The sequence below is a fragment of the Oenanthe melanoleuca genome, chromosome 3, assembly GCF_029582105.1.
Source record: "Oenanthe melanoleuca isolate GR-GAL-2019-014 chromosome 3, OMel1.0, whole genome shotgun sequence".
Lineage (NCBI taxonomy): Eukaryota > Metazoa > Chordata > Aves > Passeriformes > Muscicapidae > Oenanthe > Oenanthe melanoleuca.
Window position 1 is genome coordinate 44,121,500 of NC_079336.1, and position 23,290 is coordinate 44,144,789.

The window sequence follows — 23,290 nt, forward strand, 5'->3', positions numbered from 1 at the left end:
AGATGCTGGGAGGGTGTGGGAGAGGTAAGAGAGAAAATTAGTTATCAGTCACCACTTGCCAAGAGTAGATTAAGCACTCAGGAGTTATACATTCATGTATAAATGTCTCAAAGGAGTTTCACTTTTTCCTTTTCTCCTAGTTTATATTTTTTTCTTCCTGTCCTGCAGCCCTTGATCCCACTGCTCTCAGTCACCACCTGCCTGCAGTGGACAAGTTGGACAGTACCAAACAATTCTGGATTTTCCCCCCTTTCATCATGAGAATTCATTTGGACTCTCTTTCCCAGACCTCAGAGCATGCCTGATTCCTGGGAGCAGAACAGAGAACAAGAATAGAGTTAATCTTTAGCAATGTGATAAAAATCACTCTCTCACAGACAACTGAAGAGGGATTTCAACAGAGCTGTTGTGCCAAGCACCTGATAGCAAAACCTGAAACTGCTGCCAACCCACACCTTCCTGCTCACAGACACAGCTCACTCAGTCTCTCCCCAGCACTCCTGCTTCTCTGCTAAACCCAAGCCACCACTGAGTAAAGCCTCTCACTAAACGAGGCCCTTTCCATGACAAGGACACAAGCATGGCCGCATTACGGGTGGGGTCACCTCATCTCTGCTTTATTTTTTTTTTTTTAATTAAAAAAAATAGTTGTGAAAAGCAGATTAAACAATCAGATTGGAGAGATGGCATAGGAGGATAGCACACATGGGGATTTCATGGCTTTGGTGCAACCTAAGAAGCCACCAAGGAGCAGGCAGGTGAGCAGCTGGGATGGAAGGGAGGAGGGGCAGCAGGAGATGTGGAAAGGGAGACCAGCAGCTTGCTCTCCCAAAGCCAGAGTGCCAGCTGGCAGCTACATGTTGCTGGTTGTGTGTGGGCTGTGAATATAACCGAGGAGATGAGCCTTTAGGGGAGGAGCTGCCTGATAAATCATTAATGAATGAAAATATGAAGTAATCAGTCTGCCTGGGAGGCAGAATCATCTAATGATGAGGATGATGGACTAGGAAGCAGGAGATGAGGTTCCTATCTCACCCACAAGACCGCTGGCACACGAGCTCCTTTTGCTGTGAGTAAGAATATACAGCCAGTTCCTTAAACTGAAGGGCCTCTCTCTTAAAATCAACACAGAAACCTCACAATCTAGGTGATAATAAAATTTACAGCATCCTTTGTGGAAACTGCACCCCCAGCTTCTCTTTTGTTGCAGGCAGTGCACAAAGAACCAATATCCCTTCTCAGAGACAGTCCTGACTAAAACAGATTTTTTTCAAAGCAACAGCAAAACCTAGTACGACCTTTCAGCAGCACCAGTGGCATTTAATTTTAAATCTATTAACTACACACACAGTACTAATTACCCATGGGTGGGGTTTTTTTTCTTTTTAGCAATCAGACTGCTGGCTAGAAATGTAATGGTATGTCTTTACACAGGGACACTCTGCTTTCTCTATGCTCTCTGAAACAAAGAGGAAAATGCTTGAGAAATGATGTTTAAAGGGGCATTTGTGTTTATGGGAATAGCTGCAGGGGCACCAGACACATGCAGTCAGATAGTCATGAGGTTGATAGGGAAAGGGGCAGGAGGTTAGCACACTTTCTTTTGCACAAAGACCTAGCAGAACGTGTCATGCTGCACAAAATCAATACAGCCCTTGCATGAACAAGGAATTGTCAGGTTTGTACAGTTCTCAGGCTTATTTGGAAAGATGCTCACAAAGGTGATTCTTGATTTTTATGAAATTTTTAACTGCTGTAATTCCTCTGTCTTAAGATCCCTGAACATTCAAGGGTATTGTTTTAAAATAGTATTGTTCTAAAATAACACAATCAGGGATATTATTTTTAAAAACCCACCAAATACACACATGGCACAAATTGAAACCATCTAATGTTGGCACATTTGTGGGATAAGAGGTGCAAGGGCTTTGTTGTCCAATGTACTTAAAACATGATTTTCCAGAGTGAATGATACATAGATTGCAGCAGAAACCATAAATAGAAGACACATATGGCCATGACAGAGACTATGTTTATAGAAACTCAAGCACCTGAGCAGATCTGTGGTTTTTAACTACATACCTTTTTGTGGTGCTGAAGCCCAGTTTAATTATTCTAGCAAACATCGCTGAGCCACAGCAAGTCTATTACAGTTTATGGAAGAAACTGCTCAGGCAATTTTACAAGGAAATTGCCTGAGTCTAATCTAATTGCTAAGAAGTAGCTAAAATTACATTAGTCCTGGAAAGACTAAGAAAGAAACAGGAAGCTCCAAAAGGTTCAAGAGGCATCACAAGGCTGTTCCTGTAAATCACAGCATTGCAGATTTGAGGATGAGATCCCTGGAGAGGCTCCCAGTCACAGTCAAGCACTGTTTTTCACCCAGAGCAAACATAACACAGGTGAGACGACTTACAGCACACAAAAGCATGATTTCTCACATACTTAAGCCTTCTTCTGGTTACTGAATACATTTACATAATAAGTGGGGTTTGGAAATTACCCACTGGTGAGATAATACAGATTTAAATGATCTGCAGTGTCAGTTTCTTCTACTTGCAAGCTTTAGCAGCCATTGCAAAAGATTTAACTGGGCTCCATTGAAGAATCCTATTTCTCAAGATTTTGTTTAATCATAAGATAAGCAACACCTATAAAATTTAATAAATGGATTAGGATGGCTTAGATGTTTCCAGACTCTTGCAGGGTACTAGCATGCAATATCAGAAGGAATTATTTCTGTAAATTACAAAGAGTTTAATTGGAGGTTGCTGGACATGTCAAGCTTGTTAACACAGTATATGTGTCATTACCTGCCACATAATCACAGAAATATCTTTGGAGAGTCACTTACTAGCATATGTCGTGCCAAACTAACCAAGAGCAGATTTCTGACAGCACCAACAGCTACTTTGACACTCTGCATGAACCACCATGATTTTAACTGGCATACAGCCTGTTGTTTTGCTCATGTGTTCTGGGTTAAAAATAAATGAAAAAGAAAAAAAAAAGTATTTTAAAAATCAGCTCCCTTCACATACCCTCACTCCACTGACACAGAGGAGCCTAGGACAGAAGATCTGGACTCCAACTGGTCAAATACAAGGACGGGCAAGTTGTGAGGAGACAAAGCAAGCTCCAAGGGCATTTCTCTCAGACTTTCACAGTTTTCTGGTACTTCAACCATCCCTGACTTGCACTACTCTCACTGTCCTCTATCATTAGAGAGCTGTCCATCAAAAACCAGATTTCTGTGAGAGCTGGTTAAAAACTTGAAGAAAATATACAGCTAATTTCCAGCTGTGCCTAGGGTGTCTTCTTCCTCCACCCTGGAACAGGAAAATGGTTTTATATTTTTTATTGTGCTTTTACCTTTTTGGTTTTTTGTTTGTTTTTCTTTTCTTCTCTGGTGTTAAATAGTTAAGGAGATTTCTTGTCTGGGTGACAAGTAGAAGCATCTCCAACCCAGTGGAGCCTAAAGCCACACCATAAAGCTCCTGGAATTCATCCCAGACATAAGAGATTTGAAAGAGCATAGCAAGACATTGACTACATTCATGAGCAGCTTCAAAAAGAGGAGAAATATTCTGGGCAAAAAAAAAATACACTGAGAATTGCTGGTTACAGTGGAAGGAGAACAGTGGCAGCACTCTTACACCTCCTACTGAAGCAGGTGGCCTGGAATGGTACTGGACTCTCATAGTATTGAGCAAGAGTTCTCTTAGAGAAGAAGAGGTGACAGCTTAGGAAATTTTAATTTCTTTAATCAGCAGCATGGCTGGGGAAATATTTAACAGTAATAGAAACTATTGATGTTAACAGAAGTACTTCATACAGCAATTAGAAGACCCCTGCAATACGAATGACTTTCAGTGCTGTCTCAAACATATTCCTCAAAACAAACCCCATCATTTTCTTCTGATTTCTGGACACTTAGAAGTGCTGTAAAAGGGGTCTTGCAACACCAGAGTAACAGGTCTGTTTCCCATGAAATTTAAAATTCAGGTCTCACATACATTCACCCAAATAACACATGTAGAAAAGTATGGATAAAAGTTAGGGGACCTAAACTGGATGGAAAATCAAACTAACAAAAGTGATGTGAACGTGAGCTCTTCCCAAAGACCACTGGCTGTGCACAGCAAGCAGCTCAAGTGCTTCCTCCCTCTGCCTGGAAACACAGCTCCTTCCTCAGAGCTCTTCCCAACATCCATCCACCTTCTGAAGTGTTTTCAAGCTGGGCTGCTTTTTGCCTGCTGTGTAATACACAGTCCCTTTGCACACTGCTGCAAGAGATGTTAGATTATACACCTTTTGCTGAGCACAAACCACGTGAAACTGCTCAGAGCATGGCAGGAGCTGCAGTTTGTGCAAGATTTGCTACTGCTGATGGTAGCCAATGGCATATTCCACACACATGACCAGACAAATAACTGTGTTGGGATAACTCCTACACCACATGTAAATGGTGGCACACACATGGAAGGCACAGGCTACACTAACACAGAAATGGTGAATATGTTAGTATCAACACTAATTCTGTTTTACACTCATGTCTTCAGCACGCTCTTACTTCCTTGGAGTGAGCAAAAGGCTGTAGCAAACAGCCTCATAGTTCAACATGAGCTTTCCTTCTGCTTTGTCAGCTTTGATTAGTGCTCTCTCTCTCTCTCTGTGTCATCTGAAACACTTGGCTTATAAACAATCTAATCCAAAAAAGAAAACGAAGACATATCCTGTAGTTTACAACTGTGCCTGATAATCTCCCAACACTATCTAATGACATACAGGAAAGCCAGTGGTTAAACTCAAACTAAGCCTCCTGTGTAATTACAGTCAGTTAGAGGGCAAAACTTAAGAGAAAAAGCATTTTAAAAAGCAAATGGAATGATCTTGGGCTTCTGCAAAGGCATTTAGCAGACACCAAAATGGTCATAATGGGTATCTTAAAATAGGACAGTGCATGTTGCATTGTCTTCCCTACCAAAAAATATGTCCCTTCACTTGTATACAAATTTGTTTCCCTGTATTTTGACACATTTGGCATAATGACCATGGTTGAAAACAATGTGAAGTCTATAGCATCTCTCAGCTGTTAGTCTCTGCTTTCTATATGTCAGAACATGTATTTTGAGATACCCTGCTCTATAGGCAGAGCAGAATTTCCTGTAACAGATCTTTCATGAGCCTGTGTCTGACAAGAATAAAGACATGGAGTGGCCTAAATATTTCTCATCAAAGCATGGAAATGGAAGGAAATAGGGGAAAGGGGGATTATGTTTGATAGTAAATGGCATGCAGAGAGACACTAATTCCCTAATATTGAGGAATTAGCAGAGGAGGAAAAAATGGACAAAAACTCTTAAGTGTCACGCACAAGCAACAAATATCATGGAAATTGAGGACTTCCCCAGACTGATGATTCTGTCCAATTACAGCTGACCAGACTCAGCACCCCTCAGTAACAGATGCTGGTGACTGATGTAATCACTAGCTCAAAGCATACTGTACTTCAGTTTGGTGTAAGTTCCCAACAAAGAAAAAGATAAACTTTTAACTTTTGATAAGCAGCAAAAGAGGACAAGAGATGACCCAAAATCCTGTTTCCATAGTGTACAATTGAAATTCCTTTCACATAAAGTCTTCTTTCTATATAGCGGGAATGTTTGTAAACTGGGGATGAAATTAGTTAACATTTCAGATCCTATTTAACATCTATTTTTAACTAATAATTTTACAAAGAATCTAAAATGTCTCGTGCTATTTTTATCCTTCTGCCTGTAAAGTCACTACCTTTAGTTATCATGATTTTGCATAAAACAAAATACAAGGTAAGGAATGCAGTTTGATTAAATAACAACACAGAACTTATGTCAGCAAATCAATGCTATCTGAAATCACAGGATCACAGAATCACACATAATCAATTAGGTTGGAAATGACCTCTGAGATTGTCGAGCCCAACATATGGCCAAGCACCACCATGTCAACTAGACCATGCCATTACCTGCCACATCCAGTCTTCCCTAAAACACCACCAGGGATGGTGATTTCAGCCCATTCCAATGCCCAATCACCCTTTCTGTGAAGAAATTCTTTCTAATGTCCAACCTAAAGCTCCCTTGGTGGAGCTTAAGGCTGTGTCCTCTCATCCTAGGGCTGGCTGGCTGGGAGGGGAAGCCTACCCCCACCTGGCTATAACCTCCTTTCAGGGGGTTTCAGAGAGTGATAAGGTTCCCTCTGACCTTTTGTCCAGGCTGAACAACCCCAGCTCCCTCAGACTCCTCATATCACAGGTGTTCCTCACCTCATTGTCACTACTCTCAACTCTACACAGTCTAAAATCTCCCTAATAGGCAAAGCCTCCTCTCCTTCCTTTCCTGTCCCTTCTGAAGAGCTTGTATCCATCCACTGCAGCAGTCCAGCCATGCAAACCATCCCACCATGTTCCCATGATGGTAGCTGTGCCATAGCTTTCCTGGAAGGCTGTGACAGGATTCAACACCACCTTGGAAGACTAGGAAGGCTGGTGCTCAGCACTCAGCACAGCATTCAAAACCCTAGCAGAGTGAGATAGCAGATTTTATATTTTTGTACTACCATTGCATGACATGATCAAGGATGCTCACAATATTCAAGGCTTTTCAAGCCTTTGCCAGAGGGAAAATTTCAAAGCAGACTTCTCCCTTTCCTGTAATACTAAACTGTCTGGGCAGGAGTGACATTTACACAGTTGAATCTTTTATTATTTTCTCTTCTTAAAAACAATAGCAGCAATATGACTTTCTATATTAGGTAGACTCCTACAGGTTGGTGCTGAACAGGTATAAAGGTCACCAGGACAAAATGCTATTTATGAGAAGGTTGTACAAACCTCTGTTAGCTCTGAGGTTCCCGAGCTAACACGAACACAAACTTGTCATGAGCACAGATATTTTCTAAAAATGGATATTTTCTAAAAATCATCATTAGTGAGTGCCCCAATGACTTGGGAAGAGCTGACTATTCCAGACCAGTGAAGGCTGCAGAGGACCCCTTGGAGCTCATAATGTTGTTTCTATTGCTAGAAATATTGCAGAATGATGTGGAGCACTCCCTAAAACAGAGCTTTCCACCTCAGCTAATGGAGTGTGATACCTCAAACAGGAATCTCCCCCATCACTGAGCACTGGCCTTCAGGACCCACCCATCTTAATTTTTATTTCAGAATGGGTATTGTGATACAGCACTGCAGGCATTCTCAAGACATGCATTAATGCATCATCTCTACACTAGTTTCTGTTCCTGATTTTTCTGGATTGCATCCAAGGCTTTCTTTTATCTTTGAGCTTAGCAGAATGATAATATAAATAACTCAATGTCCAAAAATATTCAGCTTTGGTAATCTGCAATGAGATCTCTCCTCCTCTTCATGATCCTTTATATGCAGTTTCATTATGTTTGTGTCAGATGAGCACTTAAATGAGAGGCAGATGTAATGAGAGATGAAGAACTATAGTAGTGTGCTTATGCTATGAGGTGGAAACAGACACACTTGTACCTGGAGATCCATACCAAAATCTTATTGAAGAGATCACGTGCCTATACGCAATATATTTAGTGCCCAATATAAAGCTTCAAAATAGCACAGAGAAATCTCCTAAGCAAATCCCATAATAATTAAATCCTGATACCACAGCATCCTGTATTGCACACACAAGCATTCTGTCCTCAACTTAGTTTCAGCAACCTCCACTGAACCTGGCTGATAAAATAATCTCCCAAATGACTGTAACTCTAAAATCTGTTAAACCCATGAAGTATTGATGAGGCAGAATTAATGTTGAGAAGATTACTTTAACCCTCTCCCTCCTCCTGTATTTCCTAAAAGAAGCTATAGAAGAAAAGCAGCTCTGTGGCTTGGACTGCAAAATACAGCACACACTTAGGTCAGGAAAATCTACATCTGTCTGCATGCCCTAAACTCTACCTATAGATCTGTTTGTCATTACAACACTTACTCCTTGGTAAGAGTAATAGCCACAGAAATAGCCTTATCTGATGGCCAGAGACCACGCTCTCCTTTCTTTTTATTCCCAGATATGACCTGTGTCTTGCACAAAGCAATACCAGGCTCTCTCTTACAGTGTTCCTTACTCCCTACGCTGCAGGGCTCATTAGCTGTGGGTTGAGAGCATTACCTACTAAGACCCTGTTGCTGCCTGATTATAAACTTGGCACAAACAGACCCAACTTTGGCAATATTCTCCATGCTGGGAGTCTGCTGGGAGGCTTTTTTCCCCCTTGCTTTGTTGCTGTTTTGGATTTTTGGCATGACGTCAGCCAAAATTTTTCAAGCTAATTTCTGAAGCAAGGCATGGGAAACTGGAGTGATTTATTCATGTGAAAAGCTTTTGGTTGATCCTTGAACAGCTCAAGAGGTTTTTGTGATTTGGACCATAAACTTGCAAGGTGTCAAGGCAAAATCTTTGTGTTTTGATCTCTGTAGAAAACTCCCAAACATGACTAAATTACTAACCTCTTAAAAAATAAACCTTAATTTGCATGAGCTCACTAAGGAGGTGATGCTTCCTAGCAACTAAATTCCCTGGAGATGAACCTACAATGCTCCAGGATCCCATGAGGTTGGGTGGCACCTGCCTGCTTGAAGCTGCAGTTACACTCCAAGTGGTCAGAGCTGGCCATGAGACCAGCTGGAGGCTGTTCCATTTCTAATTCTGAGCTCCTAAAGGGTTGGATGGCCCTGGATCAGCTTTGTATCCAGTTCTCTGCAGGGGAGGAAGGGGAACAGAAGGTGTGATACACGCCGGTGAGATGGAACAAGGGCTTTTGTATCAACCACACCAATGCACATGCAGAAAGAGCAACATTGATGCAACACTCCCTAAAGCAACATCCGAATTTTCAAAATGTAATGTTTTGCTTTCAACAGAACAACTGGAAGGCCTATTATGTAGATTAAAAAATAACACAACCAATTTAGCACTTGCTAAACCCTATAATGGATATTCAAGCTGCTGTAACATCATCATCCACTGCAAACATCTTTGCCATTGAGCCAGCCAAGAGAGCTGGGAAATACAGCTGTGTCAAGTGCTCTGTTCCATCTGCTGTTTTAACTGTCCTTCCCTATTTCTTCTCCACATAGACACCCACATAGATGGTCTACTGATCAACTCTCTTTTGCTGAGTAATTCCAACAGCTGGAACACCTCAAACTTTGGGGGGAGGAAGGGAAAAAAAGCTCTATTAAATTAATTACCAGTGAAATGTAGGAAAATTACAGAGTCTGAGAGACAAAGATCTCTTCTGCAGGAGACTAGAATGTAACCTCGCTGTGTAGGGTTATCAGATTTAATACAATGAACACAGGTGTAACAATGCTTCACAGAGAGCAGACCAAATCCAGTCTGGTTGGGACTGGACACATGCAGCTCTGGGCAGGGGACAAACAACATTCCTCAGAAATCTTATAGACCAGATTTAACATTTACTACACCCAGCAGCATCAACATTGACATCTTCTGAATGAATTAGACTGGAAGAAAAGAAACAGACTAAAGTTGAAGGAATTACAAATGTAGCATAGAAAATCGTGGTAAGCCCCAAATATATCAAAATGTTCAAGTGTTTCCCACAGTTCTCTTCCTAAGGAGAAAGATAATCTTCAGCCCATAGGAAGAGATAATGAAGATATGCAACAGAAGAACACTATGAGGCACATCAGTGCCCAAATGAATGACTTCAGAAAACTAAAAGCTGCTAGAAATAGGACCAAAATGCACCAGGTCAGCCCTAATTACAGAGAACAGCTAATGACTCCAGCAAATCCTCTTGTGGGTATGGCAGAGTACAGGTAATAAAGCAAAAGTCCCAGCAGGTTATTTTTGTAATGAGAGCACAGATAATGCATAGTTGCTGTATAACACTTTCTGTCAGGAACCTGATAGGTGTGAAGAATTACCAAGAGAAATGCAATAGCATTTTTGGTAGACATCAGGGATGTAAATAATTGTACCATACAAACTGGACACCCAGGCACGCACAGGGCATCACAGTCTTTCTAAAGACAAACAAATTTACTATGTTTAAAGGCTGAAAATTTGGTTTCATATAATTTCTTAATACCGAAACAGCCATTACCTGCTACTTTTTTGGTGGTGTTGTTGTTTAAAATAGAGAAGAAATACCTGACTGTTCCAATAGGAGGAAAAAACCAAAATAGCAGATGAGTGTATTAGCAGAAATCCAAATTTTTCTTGATATATCTGAGCTGCAGATATAATAACTGAATCCATTGTTTAAGATGTGCAGTTGCTTCTAGTATAAGGAGAAGTGTGCAAATAGGAGCAAAGTATCTCAGATTTCAATTGAACCATTAAAAAGCCCTCATCCCTGCCCAAATTCAGAGGGAAAAGGGCCATGGACTCCCAGGCTCTGAGATATACATTCAACATCAAGGCCAGTGTTTGAAGCATTCACAGCTTTTCTGGGAGGAGGATATCTATAGGAAATGGATGAATGCCCAGTTGCACACCTGGCCCAGAAAGATGCAGGTCAGGTTTATGGTACAGCAGTCCCTCAATTCACTTCACAGCTTTATCCTCCCCTGACCTTGATGGCGGTAACCAGCTGCAGGGACAGGACCCCAAGCTGTACAGTGTAAGTCATGCTTAGAAATACAAAAAATGTTATGAAAGGCAAGAGTTTCAAGGGCAGTGTGGATGGCAAAGAGCAGTGTGACTGTGGTAAAAAATACAACAGAGATCACCCCAAGGTTTTCTGTCCTACATCAGTCAGGCTTCTCGTGACTCCTCGTGACGTGGAAGGGTGGCTGTTCTGTGGCTCCCTTCCATGGCATGGTCTTCCTGGTCAATACAAACCTACAGTGCCACATGAATATCTGCCCTGACACCCACAAGGCTGCTTTACAGAAATCTCATCAAGTGAAGGGTCTTCTCACACTGTCATCAACTTAGCTGAGGGAGTTTTAAATCCAGCCAAGACTCCCCTCCCAGCATTCAAGCATACATCTCTAATCAGCTCTTAAATCCATTATGAATGTTTGATGTAGGGGCTGCATGACCTTTTTTAGGACTTTGATACAGGATGAATAAATAACTACTGAGCCTCTGAGCTATGTCAAGATAAATTCAAAACATCCTCTTGATGTCCAGTACTTTTTGGATTCAGTAGGTTAGGGACAGAAGCTGGGCAAAACAGTTTCCTTGTCTTACATTTTTTGCAATTATTTTTAAACTCTCTGGGAATTTGTAATGCCATAGGCAAACATACAGTGGGGTCAGAGATATTTCAGAGATCTCACATATGACAAACTCAAGGTTCCTGATCATTCTACCTCAAAATAAGATGTTGCAAACAGTTTGAAGTGGGAAGAGTGAAAAGAATAGCTGTGACAACATATAAAATTTGCACTCTGTTTATGTATTTTAATGGCTGCAGGAAAACAAATTTTAGAGCAAAATCCTGGAGCATAAACCCAGTTCCAGACTACCTTGAAAAAATTCCAGGATGTTCACAACCCAGCAGTGAGAAGTGCCTCTTTTCATTGACTTAGATCACTGTAAGCAAGTGAGGAAAGCTGGCAGTTTTCAGGTGCATCAGTTTGTCCCCAAATTCCTCTTCCCAATTTCAAAATTCAACCAAGTCAAGCATGCTCTTTGGGTCTGAACATCAGCTACAGGCTGAGAAACATTGCTCAAATAGAACCTCTGTGAACCAGGTTGTGGTTGTTTTTTTTCCCCACTAGAAAATTTACTGCATCTGCATGACACCACATTTCCATGGAGCCACATGAAGCAACTTCCCTGATTTTGAGGTCTTCTTCAAGACTTCCCTCTCACAGGCAGAGAAGATGCAGAGTTCACACTGATGGACAGTGAGCAACAGCAAGAAACAACAAGAAAACACTTTTTTCACTCTGAGGATGGTCAGACAAACAGATGCCCAGAAGGGCTGTAGAGTTTCCAGCCAGCTGAATTTTGAAAATGAAGGCCCTGAGCAACCTGACCTAATAGGACCTGTTTCAAGTGGGGGTTTGGACAAGACAACAGTTTCTACAAGTTCCTTGGCAGTTTTGTGGCAGTTTTTTCCAACCAGGATTATTCTATGGTTCTAAGAAGTGTGCTTCTTCTGTCACTTTCCCCTTGCTGCTCTTGAACTAAGGTCAGCCATGGAGACTAGGCTGGCCTCAGCTGAAGCATCTTTGAAGGAAATTGGAACACAACCATCTGACTACCAGGTCTGCTGATAAACTTTCTTTCCTTGGTGTTACATAGCATCATTATTTCCGAATAGTTCTCCTCTTTCACCTGTGAACTTTGTCACAGACCCACACAAAGTTCAGCCAATATGTAAGAAAGGACACTGGGCAACTTTTAGGATCAAAATATCAGTACTACTACCAAAAAGAAAACTAGATATAGATCCTACCCTCTTTTGTAGTGAAGTCACAAAATTTTGTGGAAGTCACCACAAAATCTCATGGACCAATGAACTCATGCTCTGATCTGTGGCTCATCTGTGGCCTTACAACCAAATTCTAGTTAAAAATTGGTTTGTATTTCTCATAGGGATATAGATACAAACTTGTAACATTCACAATTGCCAGAAAAGCTTATCTGAAAAGAGAAAATAATTTAAAAGAATGAGCTGCAGTAGGGTTTGCCCAGGTACAATTGTGCAGGAATTTTCATGTGTTTGGCCAGCTACTTTGTGAAATTCTAGGCTTGACTATCCTATTTTTCCTGTCTCTAAGAGTAAATGTCCTGCAGAAAGGTAAGTGATCTACATTTAAACATCTGCTAACTAATCCAGATCTTTCTATGTGATGTAACAACATCTGGGGTTTTTTAAATGGTAGAAAAGAACAAGTGTTCTCACAGAAGCCAGTCTTTAATTTTCAGTTTTCTACCCTGCAGGCTATCTGATTCTTAAGTCTTCTGCCAGTGGAGAATAAGCCAGTTTTCACCTGCAATCTGCACATTTTGCCTGGAGAAAAAGCACCAGCCCAAGACCCTGCTTGGCCAAGCAAAGGAAGGGACACACAAGGAAAAGCAGGTCTCTGCTGACACGTTTCTTTTCCCAAGGGTGATTGATTGGTACTATCCAGAACTGTGTATATTGGTGGTCTCCTAGAAGGAGGAGCCAGATGAGCCCACAAACTGCTCCAAATCTGCTGCCTTTATTTTCTGCAGGTTGGAAAAGCTTTCTCTGAATTACTTCCCTCGAGTTGGGACATGTCACTAATTACCTCCTGCTCTTCTCTCTCCCCCTTTACTTCAGAGTGGTGCAGCTCAGCAGCACAGACACATGATGTGTCATATTCCCAGAGCACTGAGGACCAGAGAAGTCTGTTGGAAGCTGATGCCTCAGGAAGTGTTGTATACAGTACAGACAGACAAGCAGCAAAGCTTGTCATCTGGTATGGAAAGGAGGAATAGGAAAACTGCTATAGCACACATTAACTATCTCCTTATCTCTCAGACATAAGCAAACCATCCCAGTTCCACATGGCAAGGGTGTCAGTCAGGCATTTTGGGAAGAGATGGAAAGATTGTAGAGTCCCCAGCACCTTGGGAAATACTTGCTCCCTCTGCATTACTTTTGCTCCTGATCTTTTATACCGCTAGCATGCTTTTTTGGTACTCCTTGTTCTAAAATTAGGCCTTTTTATTTCTTTGACTCCAGCTTTTAGCTCAACCACTCTTCAGCAGAATGGAACAGCTACAAACATAATAAGCAGATGCCACTGGAGCAAATGAAAACACATTCCTCGCCCTGGGGCCCAGCATGCTGCTCTCTGTCAGTGCTGCTCATACTGCCAGTCTCCATACCAGAGAAAGAACACACATAATCAACTATATGTCTAAATTTTCCAGAGATAAATTAAAAAAAAAAAACAAAAACCTGAAAAAAGCTAAAACAATCAAACCAAAACTGATCAAGACAGCACTTACCACAATTTCCCCCCCAACAGAGCAAGTTTACATTCACCACATTTCCTCACAAATGGCTCGAAAACATGCCCTGTAAAATAAGAGAGAAAGGGAGAAAAATAATAAGTGCCTGGAACACCACAAATTATGTTACACTTTCTTCTCTCTCTACTAACATTTATCACCAACTTCCACCATTTTTCCTAGTTTAGGGAAGGAGGTAATTGGATCTGAACCTCCACAACTAATTATTGAATTCCACTGATATTATGCAAAATATTAAAATAATTGCAGGACTCCCTCAGACTGCTCAGACACATCACTGTCACTGACATGATGGCTATTCAGACTTCAGGGAGACAAGGTCAACAACATGAAAGGCCCAGCAGCACACAGCAAGCGTGCCAATTATTTTAGATCCAGCCCTAAAAAAAATTTGCCAATCCAGTACCTCTAAGTCACTTTGTTTTAACAGACTGGTTTTGGAATGGGATGCACGTAGGTTCATGACAGCCTCTTTGTTTGAAAACTACACAAAGGGAAAAAAGGGGTTGTGCCACACTTCATTTTTAGACTGTATTAATTACTTGGCATTCTCTAGGAGAACAAAGAGGGAGAAGAAGGAAGCCAACACAACATCCAGCTTGACACACACTAGGGCCCATTTGAAGAAGATGGAGAGCAAAAGTGACAAATGCCATCATTTTGCCGACCCTGAGTAAATTTCAAATGACAGCCAAGCCTTATTTTTCCTTGAGGCAAAATCTTTGAAAGAATAACCCGTGGAGCACAGACTAACAATGATGTTAAAACGTTTAGTTTGTAAACTCCTAGAAGATGGAGGAGACAAGGATTCTGCTGGTGCTCAGGGTTGGGAGTGGTAACTGTGCAGCAAACAGAAAAGATCACAATTTTTAGTGCCCAGGTGTCCACACCAGTGAAGCCAGACTAAATTTGAACTGCTTCTAAGTCCCATTCTCCCTCAAGTACATGGTTGAACTTTCCACCAGAGAGGTATCTGTGAAATTACTGTTGGATGAGTAACTTTACAGGTAGACACAGATTACTTGGAGCCCTGCACTACTGATCATGAAAACCAGCCTCAGCTGCAGAAACAGCAACTCTTGTGCCAGCACCTCTCCTGAAAGATGCTGCAGGCATAAACAGGAAACAAAAGGGGAATGGCTTCTTAAATGAAATTATTTTTACTGGTCATCATTACATAAAAAGCAGTTACGAAATTAAAATTTCTCTTAAGGAACAACCAAATAAATATTCCTCTAAAACATGGAAACTGAATCACATTGCTTTAAGTCCCCATTAGCAAGCAGACATCTGATATTATAAAGCTCAGAGTTCATTTGAGTAGAGGGTTCAGGGTGGGGAGAAAAGAAAAAAAAAAAGCATAATTATAAATCAGAGGAGGCTGTTGTGAGATTTTAGAGATTTTTAGAAACAGACATTTTCTAACAGAAAAGCAAAAGGTAAGCATCTTCTCTGCTTGCTTTCTTTGTTTAGCATTGAGAAAAAGAGTGGGCATACCAAGGAATAAAAAAAATGAACACCCCCTCCTCTCCCATCACCTTTTGTACAGCTTGGCAGAGTTTATGAAAACACTGAAAAAAAGTGGGTCTTAACTGCTTTGCTCAAACTCAGGGAAGGTGGTTATTATTCCAGTGCCATCTATTTCCCTCCCTAGCTTCCAGGCATTTGGCCTGGAAAGAAAACATCAAGTCAAGGAACTCTACTTCTGCCTCTGAACTAATTGGATAAAATCTGCATGCAGAAAAGTTAGAAGCTTAAGAAATGAGCCAGGTCCAAAACAATCCAACAGCACCTCAACTCTGGATTAGCTCATTATTTTCTTCTACACCATGAGACTGATTTAGTAATTTCCTCAGAGGAGTGACAAATAAGGAAACTCTGTACTCCATGCTGCTGGTCCCAGGAATGCTTGAAAGACAGAGGCTGGCACCACTGCCAAGAGGGGCTGAGCTCCCCCCAGCACTGCTGTGGAGCTTCTGGATCTGGCCCTGGCTGCATTCCCTTCCTTTCTCCTTCCTCCCTCACCCCACCACAAATGCCAGTGCAGCAACCAGGATTAAACCAAAATGGGCAAATTCTTCAAACAAGTTTGTCAAGTGACTAAAACAAAATAAAATAAAATAAAATAAATAAAACAAAACAAAACAAAATAAAATAAAATTAAATTAAATATAGAAAAGAAAAAGGCCTGCCCTGACTCTAGGGTAAAAGGGAGGAAAAGATAGAAAGGATGGACCAAGAGTACAACTCCACTTGTTACATGCAACATTCCCATGTCACAGCATGGGAATGCAGGCAGCTGCTTTAATACATGCCAAAGGAGTCTAGTCCAAGCCTTTCACTGAGACCATGTATGAGAAAAACTGGCAAGAGGGCTAAGGAAAGGGGTGTCTTGTTGAATCCAAGGCAGACACACAATTTGCCACATCTCGAGCCTTGCAAAATCTTCAGAACTGTAGGGATGGCAGACAGAAAGCTTGGGGAAGCCTTTTGCTTGATTTTAGATGATGGTGAAAAATAAATGTGCCCTATCTCTTAGGCTACAAAGGAGAAGAGAGGCTTGGAGGTGGAATAGGAAGGGAGAAGGGAAGGGATTATTTTGCTGCATAATTGAGGGTGAGGGCTGGACATATCTTGCAGAGTAAGCCAAAGATTATTCATTCTTTCTTTGTGTTCTGTCTGGTGCCCTGTACACAACTCAATCTTAGTCTGAATGATTTTCATTCTACCCAATAATGTAGGGGAAATATTCCTTTTTTCTTGAAGGCTTTGGATCATGATGCATATCGCCAAATTTTGTTGAGCATTTTTCAGAGAAGCTCTGCTCACTTTGGAGAGTACAGCATGAGAGATGCAAAATAAACTAATACAGTCCTCAAGTCCTCAAAGCCTCATAGGCTTTTTTATAATTAGTATAACAAATAGAAGAGGAAACAAATGTTTTGACCAACCAGTACCCAAATGAAAGCTGTCCAAGAATCTCCTCCTCCATGGTAAGATACAGAAAATCCTTAGGACACCAATAGACATGAAAAGCTGTGCTGAATTTCAGAGCAACATGATTTGAAACACTAAAGAAAAGCAAAACACTTCTGGGGGATAATCAGAGTTATTATCTGCCAGGAACAGCCTTTTCCTGTAGGCAGCCTGAGCTTCAACAAACTGCCACCTTTTACCAAAAACTCACAGCCCCCTCCTAGTGTTGCATATACATCACCAGTGTATTTATGTAGCTTTGTGGAAAAATTACTTTCTTTTTGTAAAGAAAGAAGTATTTAGTGAAACAGAATGTGGCAAGTAGCATAACAACATCATTTGTGTGTTCACTTTCATGACACTGTCTGCTTCATGAGACAACCTCTATTTTTCCTCAACACCATTCAGATGCATTTTTGTCAGTTCACATTGGGATCAGAATTAAATTTATTACTACTGGCAAAAGAGAAATCACTGAAAACAGACATGGTAAGTACTTTTTTCTCAAGCCTGCACTCCCAAATCCATCAGCACTCAACAACTTGAAGGATCTTTGGATCAAATGCATGGTGAATAATCCTAGACGCGAACCCACAAAACTCCTGATTGTTCATTGAAGCAAAAACTGTTCAGTGACAATTTACCCACCATTGAAAACAGATAATAACATGACTGGAAGCATAAAAAGAGCCACACAGAGGGTGCTGGTCTGGTACATGTTGCGGTTCATATGAGTTTTACCCAGCTGGAGGAAGTGGCTGGTTGAAGTCATAAGTGGTCTGACATACTTTTCAAATGCTAGTAGATGCAATTGAGTTTATGGTACTCAAACACAGAAGAAAATCTACATAATTATAAACATCTGTCAGTTTTCTATTAGCAACATGCTTCTGCTGCTGCTTTTTCAAACCTCAAGTAGAAGCAGGCATTCCTGGTGCTTGGGTTGCTATTTTACTTGGCAAAAACTGGGAAGATGAAGTTTTTCATGCTGAACAGTTTACAAAGGAACATGTCTGGATCAGGATGTGTAACCAGTAAATGAGCTGGATCCACTTTGTAAAGAAAGTGTTGGTTAGTCTCTTGAGGATAGTAGCCTGCCTTTTTCATCTGTTTCAATGTCAGTCATGCTTATATTACAATACATCATACCACATAGATTTTGGGCAACGAATTGGTCCAGAAAGTACTTTTCAGTAGTAGGTTACTAGGACTGCTCTAACAATCTCAAGTTACCCTTTCAGACTGGTTGAGGATTCAGTCACCCAGGATGCTGACACTGCTGTTTGAACAAACCTCTGGAAGCATACATGTTCAGTTTCTAACAGGGTGCATGCAGCACTTTCCATCTATTCCCACCACCTAAGATTTGTGACCCTACTAAAACCAAAAACCAACCAAACAACCTACCAACCAAAAAACCTCCAATGGACCAAGAAACTCTTTCTAGAAGCAACATTGAGCAGGAGAAAAACAATTTCCTACATGCTGAATTGACACAGCCAGTTTATAAAAGAACTGCACATCTTAACTCACATAAAGTAATCCTTTACTAGCCAGACTACATATAAAGAGCCCTTATCCTGAGAACATCTGAAAGCTTTCCAACAATAAAACATTTAAAGTTTAAGGGAAGCTTATAGGCTTGCTCTTACACAGAGACAAAAGCCTCCCTGTTAGCCTGAAACTACCCTTTTTCTAAGTGAGGTCCCAGATAGCTGGCACATGATATGAAAAAGCCCAGTCATCAACAGGCTTGTGGGGAGAGAGCTGAGGGCAGAAAGAGGGAGCTCCCAACAAAATCTGCTCTTGCAACAAGTCCAGACACAACTCTGGACAACAGCAAAGGGAAAAAAAAACTCCAACCACCACCACCATTAGAAGACTTATACTAATACACTACTATTCTAGTGGTTTCTCCTCCCATGCAACAGTGCCAAAACTTGGAAAGAGGACAGTGGCTATGGGACAGGCACTCTGCATTTTTTCATGTGGAGGTCACTGGATTTCTAAAACAGTTACTGGAAAGCTTCTGCACATGCAGGATGTAAATAAGGATAACTAGGTCCCTCTATTAAAGGAGTCCAAAAGTAGTTCAGTAGTTTCAAAACAAGAATGTTTGTCAGCACTATTAAACTTGTTCCTGTCTAAAAACACGTCTGCCCTTTCCATTTGGAGCAGAAGGAACTCAGATGTAAAGTCACCGTTGCAGTGGCAACAAGTCTTAAGAAACAGGAAATGTGGGAGGAAAACACCGGCAAAACACAGAGGCTTTGCTCGAACTTTTTCTGATTTAATAAAATGGAGCTATGAAGAGAAAGAAACCCCCAAACTGTGCTAAAGATCAAAAGCTGAACTGGTATATTGACTTACCTTTAGCAGACATGCTGCTGTTAGCTGGTCCCTATGCTCTGTGGCGCCCAGCCCTGCCAAAGCAGGGCTTGCTCTCCTTCACCCTGGGCTGTGCCTCTTGATATTGCCAGCTCAGTATCAGTAATATCAGCACCTTGCCCTTTTCTCTACTTTCTAGCTGGATAAACTAAACAAAATCTTCATTCACAACTCCTTTTCCAAGCATCAGCTTTGTAGCACGGCAGAGCTGAAAGCATAAAGCTGGGATGTGGAAACACGGCACCATCCAACCAGCAACTCCTGCATGGAAAGCACCAGCACAGGCACACAGTGTGGGTGTGCATGGAGACCCAGCAGAGGCAGATGCAAAGAATGAAAAGATGCCAACAGCTTTAGGAAACTCTCAGTGGGACAGCCAGTGGTTACAGTGGGCAAGTGGAGAAGGACACAGTGAAGGCACTGGTGACAGAAAGGCGATCACAATGGCACTCATGGCTCATTTGTACATCCTGCCTTTTGAAAGTGTTCTGGGGAGAACCAAACCCTGTGGCACCCCTGGGAACCCACACTGTGGGAGAGAAGCAAGTGCAGCTCTGTGTAAGCCAAATGCCAGCAGGTGCCGTGCACAGCTCAGCCTGTCCCTGGGTCAGGAGCCCGTGGGCAGCCACGGGCTGAGCAATCCATAGGGGAAGCTTTTAGCAAGCTCAATACTGAGCAGGCACTCACACTGGCAGTGCTACACAGGAGGGGCATGTGATTGTAGCAGCACTCTTCAGTTCTCGAAATACTAGAAAAATTACTTCATTAATTACGGGAAGAGCACTTGCATTTATCTTTACAGAAAAAGGAGAAGTACTATGCCCCAAACAATTTTCTAAAAAATAAATGAATGGAGACCACAGTCCTAAAAATAGACTGAACTCTCTATCCCTCTGAGCTGGCTCCTAGGAATGCTGCTGGGCATCTCTGGAGCTGAGGGAAGGCACAGGCAGACAGTGATGATGCAGGGACATGGTGGCTAGAGCCAGCACTGCATCCCTCTCCCACACCCTCAGCCTGCTCATCCTTACCTGCCCAGCATCCCAATGGCACCAGTGACACACTTCTATGGCCAGAAACAAGTACTCACATCATTATGAATGCTAAAAAAGACAGCAAGGGGAAAAAAATCCCATGCATAATGTAAGGTTTCAGAAGCTTTTGTTTTAATAATTGATTTTCCAGTTTGTTTCAAAGAAGAAAATGCTTTCCTTCTGAAGATACAGGATTGACCCAAAAGGACCTTTAGCAGAAACTGACTAAACAGTGTATTTTAAAACCTTCTGGAGAAGCAGTAAAGGCCATTTAGAAGTGCAATTACATTGCAATGCAAATGTAGTTTTTTGGTATATAAAAATTTGCTTTTAGAAGTAATTGTTACTATAAACAAATTTCCCCTTCCCCTTAAGAGAGAATCTTGTTATACAATAAATATTTTTGTGCTTTGATCATTGTGCAAGGTTTTAATTAAGGACATTATTTCCATGACATATAATGAACACACACATTGAGAATAGATATAGAATATATATGCTAGTGTTGCAATATTACAGTACCCATAATGCCAGCCATTAACATTGTGGAAGAAATAATTAAAAATACACACGTGGGAACACATAGTCTTGAAGTCCTGGCAAATTTGTTTGGAGGCTTTAAAGGTTAAAAGAATTCAGCACAAGTATCTCTTAGGACAAACTGGGAGTGTTTACTAAGGATTTCTTGCAGTTCAGTCAATACATGGATTTTAGCTAATTTTGAGTGAGCCAAATAAGATATCTTGTGATACTTTAATGGCTTGATCACTTCCTATTGTGGTTTCACAACTGCTGTAATTCCAAATTTCAGAGAGTGAAAAGAAAGCATGGCCCAATCTGCTGGGGGGGCAGGCAAGGCGAGTCTTTGCAGAAGCTGCTCCACCTACATGTGTCACACTTCCTGATGTGCAATATAAAAATGTTGAAAAGAGGCTGAAATTTTGCAAGAATGGGCTATTTGTAAACCTATTTCTGTATCAAAGAAGGCCCCTGATGTGAAAAGTAAACAGCGTAAGAAAAGAATATAGCAACACGATTGGAATACAAACAATGAGAATGCTGCACTGTAAACTAATTATTAACTACAACAAGCTGAAAATAAACTGTTTCCTTTTGCCATGTTCACTTTAATCTTCCGAGAGGCAGGAAGGGGGAAGACAGGAGGAGGCAGCAGTTTCAGACTTGTGGAGCTTATCAAATCCCAGATCGGATGATTAGAGCACAGCTAAAAAGAAAACATCCTCTCTCCCCACCTCCCTCCCTCCCCAGAAAGGAAGCACAGCCTTTAGGACCAACCTACAGTGTTTGTTTGCTGCTCTTTAAGGGATTACTCTGGAGAGCATTTTTCTTAAGCTGTTTTTATCTCTTTCTGGAAGTTTCAAAATAAACAAGAGTACTTGAAATAGAAGAACAAAAAACTTGACTTTCTGGTTTATTTTTTTTTAATAGTGAGGCAAGTAAACAAAATAAACAAGGTCCTTCATTGTCACATAAGACAAAACGGAAGAGAATAGAACCTTTAAATCTGAGAAACATTGCAAAACCTAGCAAAAACCACCAATGGGCTGAGGATGGGATAAGTGGAAAAACAAAATAAAACAAAAAAAAAGGGCTGTCCCTCATGCTAATTTGCTGATTATTTATTTACTTACTTTAATGATGAGACTTGATGTTGCTGGCTTCTATAGTCAGGAAATTAAATAAATAACTAAACAAAAGGACCAACCACAAAAAATTACTGTATTTTGACCATTTACCTTCAAAAAATGCTCTAAACAACCAACCCTGCTCTCTAGTGGCTTCCATAAAAGACTCCCATAGTGCAAACAGGAAATGAAATCCTCAGGACAACACACTAGAACTATGAATGAAAAGATTTTGCACTGATGTAATGCTTCAGCTTCAAGCTCTAGATCAAGTCTTTATTCTTTCACACTGCCCTTAAAGCCAGCAGGTTTTCCCTCAGAAAGCAAGTGTCCCAGTGTGAACCAGAAAAATACAAGGTTCACGTAATTCCAGGATTGTGATACATTAATATAAACCTCTTTGCAATGCAGAAGCCACACAAATGCATTTATTTCGCTGAAATATTCTAAGGATTTAAAATGTCATTACTATTCAGTGTAACCTCCCTACATTTTTTTTTTTTTTGGTCTTTTGTTTTCCAAGATTAAGCAAACGCCTGCTCAGTGGAATGAATGAAACTGAATTTCCAGCTCATCTGGACTCGTGATGCTACCTTCACAATGAGAGTCCTTCCCACGTTGCATCCCGGTGCTCCTGGCTCTCCCATACCCCAGATTCCTGGTACCTGCTGTATTTACTGCACCAGCCCCTCTGCAGCCACTGGTCAGCTGCTCCAGGGGTGCCTGCAGACCCTGCTCCTGCTGCCACCACGCCCAGCCCACTCCCTGCAGCAGCTAATGCACTGCAGGAAGAGCTGGGAAGTCAAATGCTGCCCCTGAAGGCCCCTCCCTGGCTGGAGACAGCCTGCAAACTTACAGAGGAGGACTGGTGTGCAAACACACCGAGTTAACAGCCTAACCCCCACTTCCTCAGGAAACTAGGCTAAAAAATCTGGTTTTTCTCTTGCTATGTCCCTCTCTTACACCACCAACTATGCAGATGCAGCTTTAAACAAAAACAAAAAAAAAAAAAAAAAAAACCACAACAACAAAAAAAGAGTAGCATAGACATAAGGCTTAAGGGCCTATATCCCCACACAGCATCTGGATTTCTGTCTCAGACATGTTTCAGAAGTGTCATTGATTTCCTGTTTAATATTCATGTTTTATTGCTGTACAAAGCCAGCCTCTGCTCAAAGAGCAATATATTACTCTCTTATGCTCCAAGAAGATCCTTAATGAGGGTATTCTGGTTTCTTGACAT

General features: G+C 41.3%; 1 protein-coding gene across 2 annotated transcripts in view; it reads right to left on the reverse strand.

Annotated features, from left to right (window-relative positions):
* The window catches only part of FYN (FYN proto-oncogene, Src family tyrosine kinase), a 136,505-nt gene that overhangs the window by 61,626 nt on the left and 51,589 nt on the right, over positions 1-23,290 (reverse strand). For both annotated transcript variants that reach the window (XM_056488087.1, XM_056488088.1), the window contains exon 2: positions 13,980-14,049. The gene's annotated coding sequence lies outside the window, so the exon portion shown is untranslated. The remainder of the gene's footprint in view (positions 1-13,979; positions 14,050-23,290) is intronic.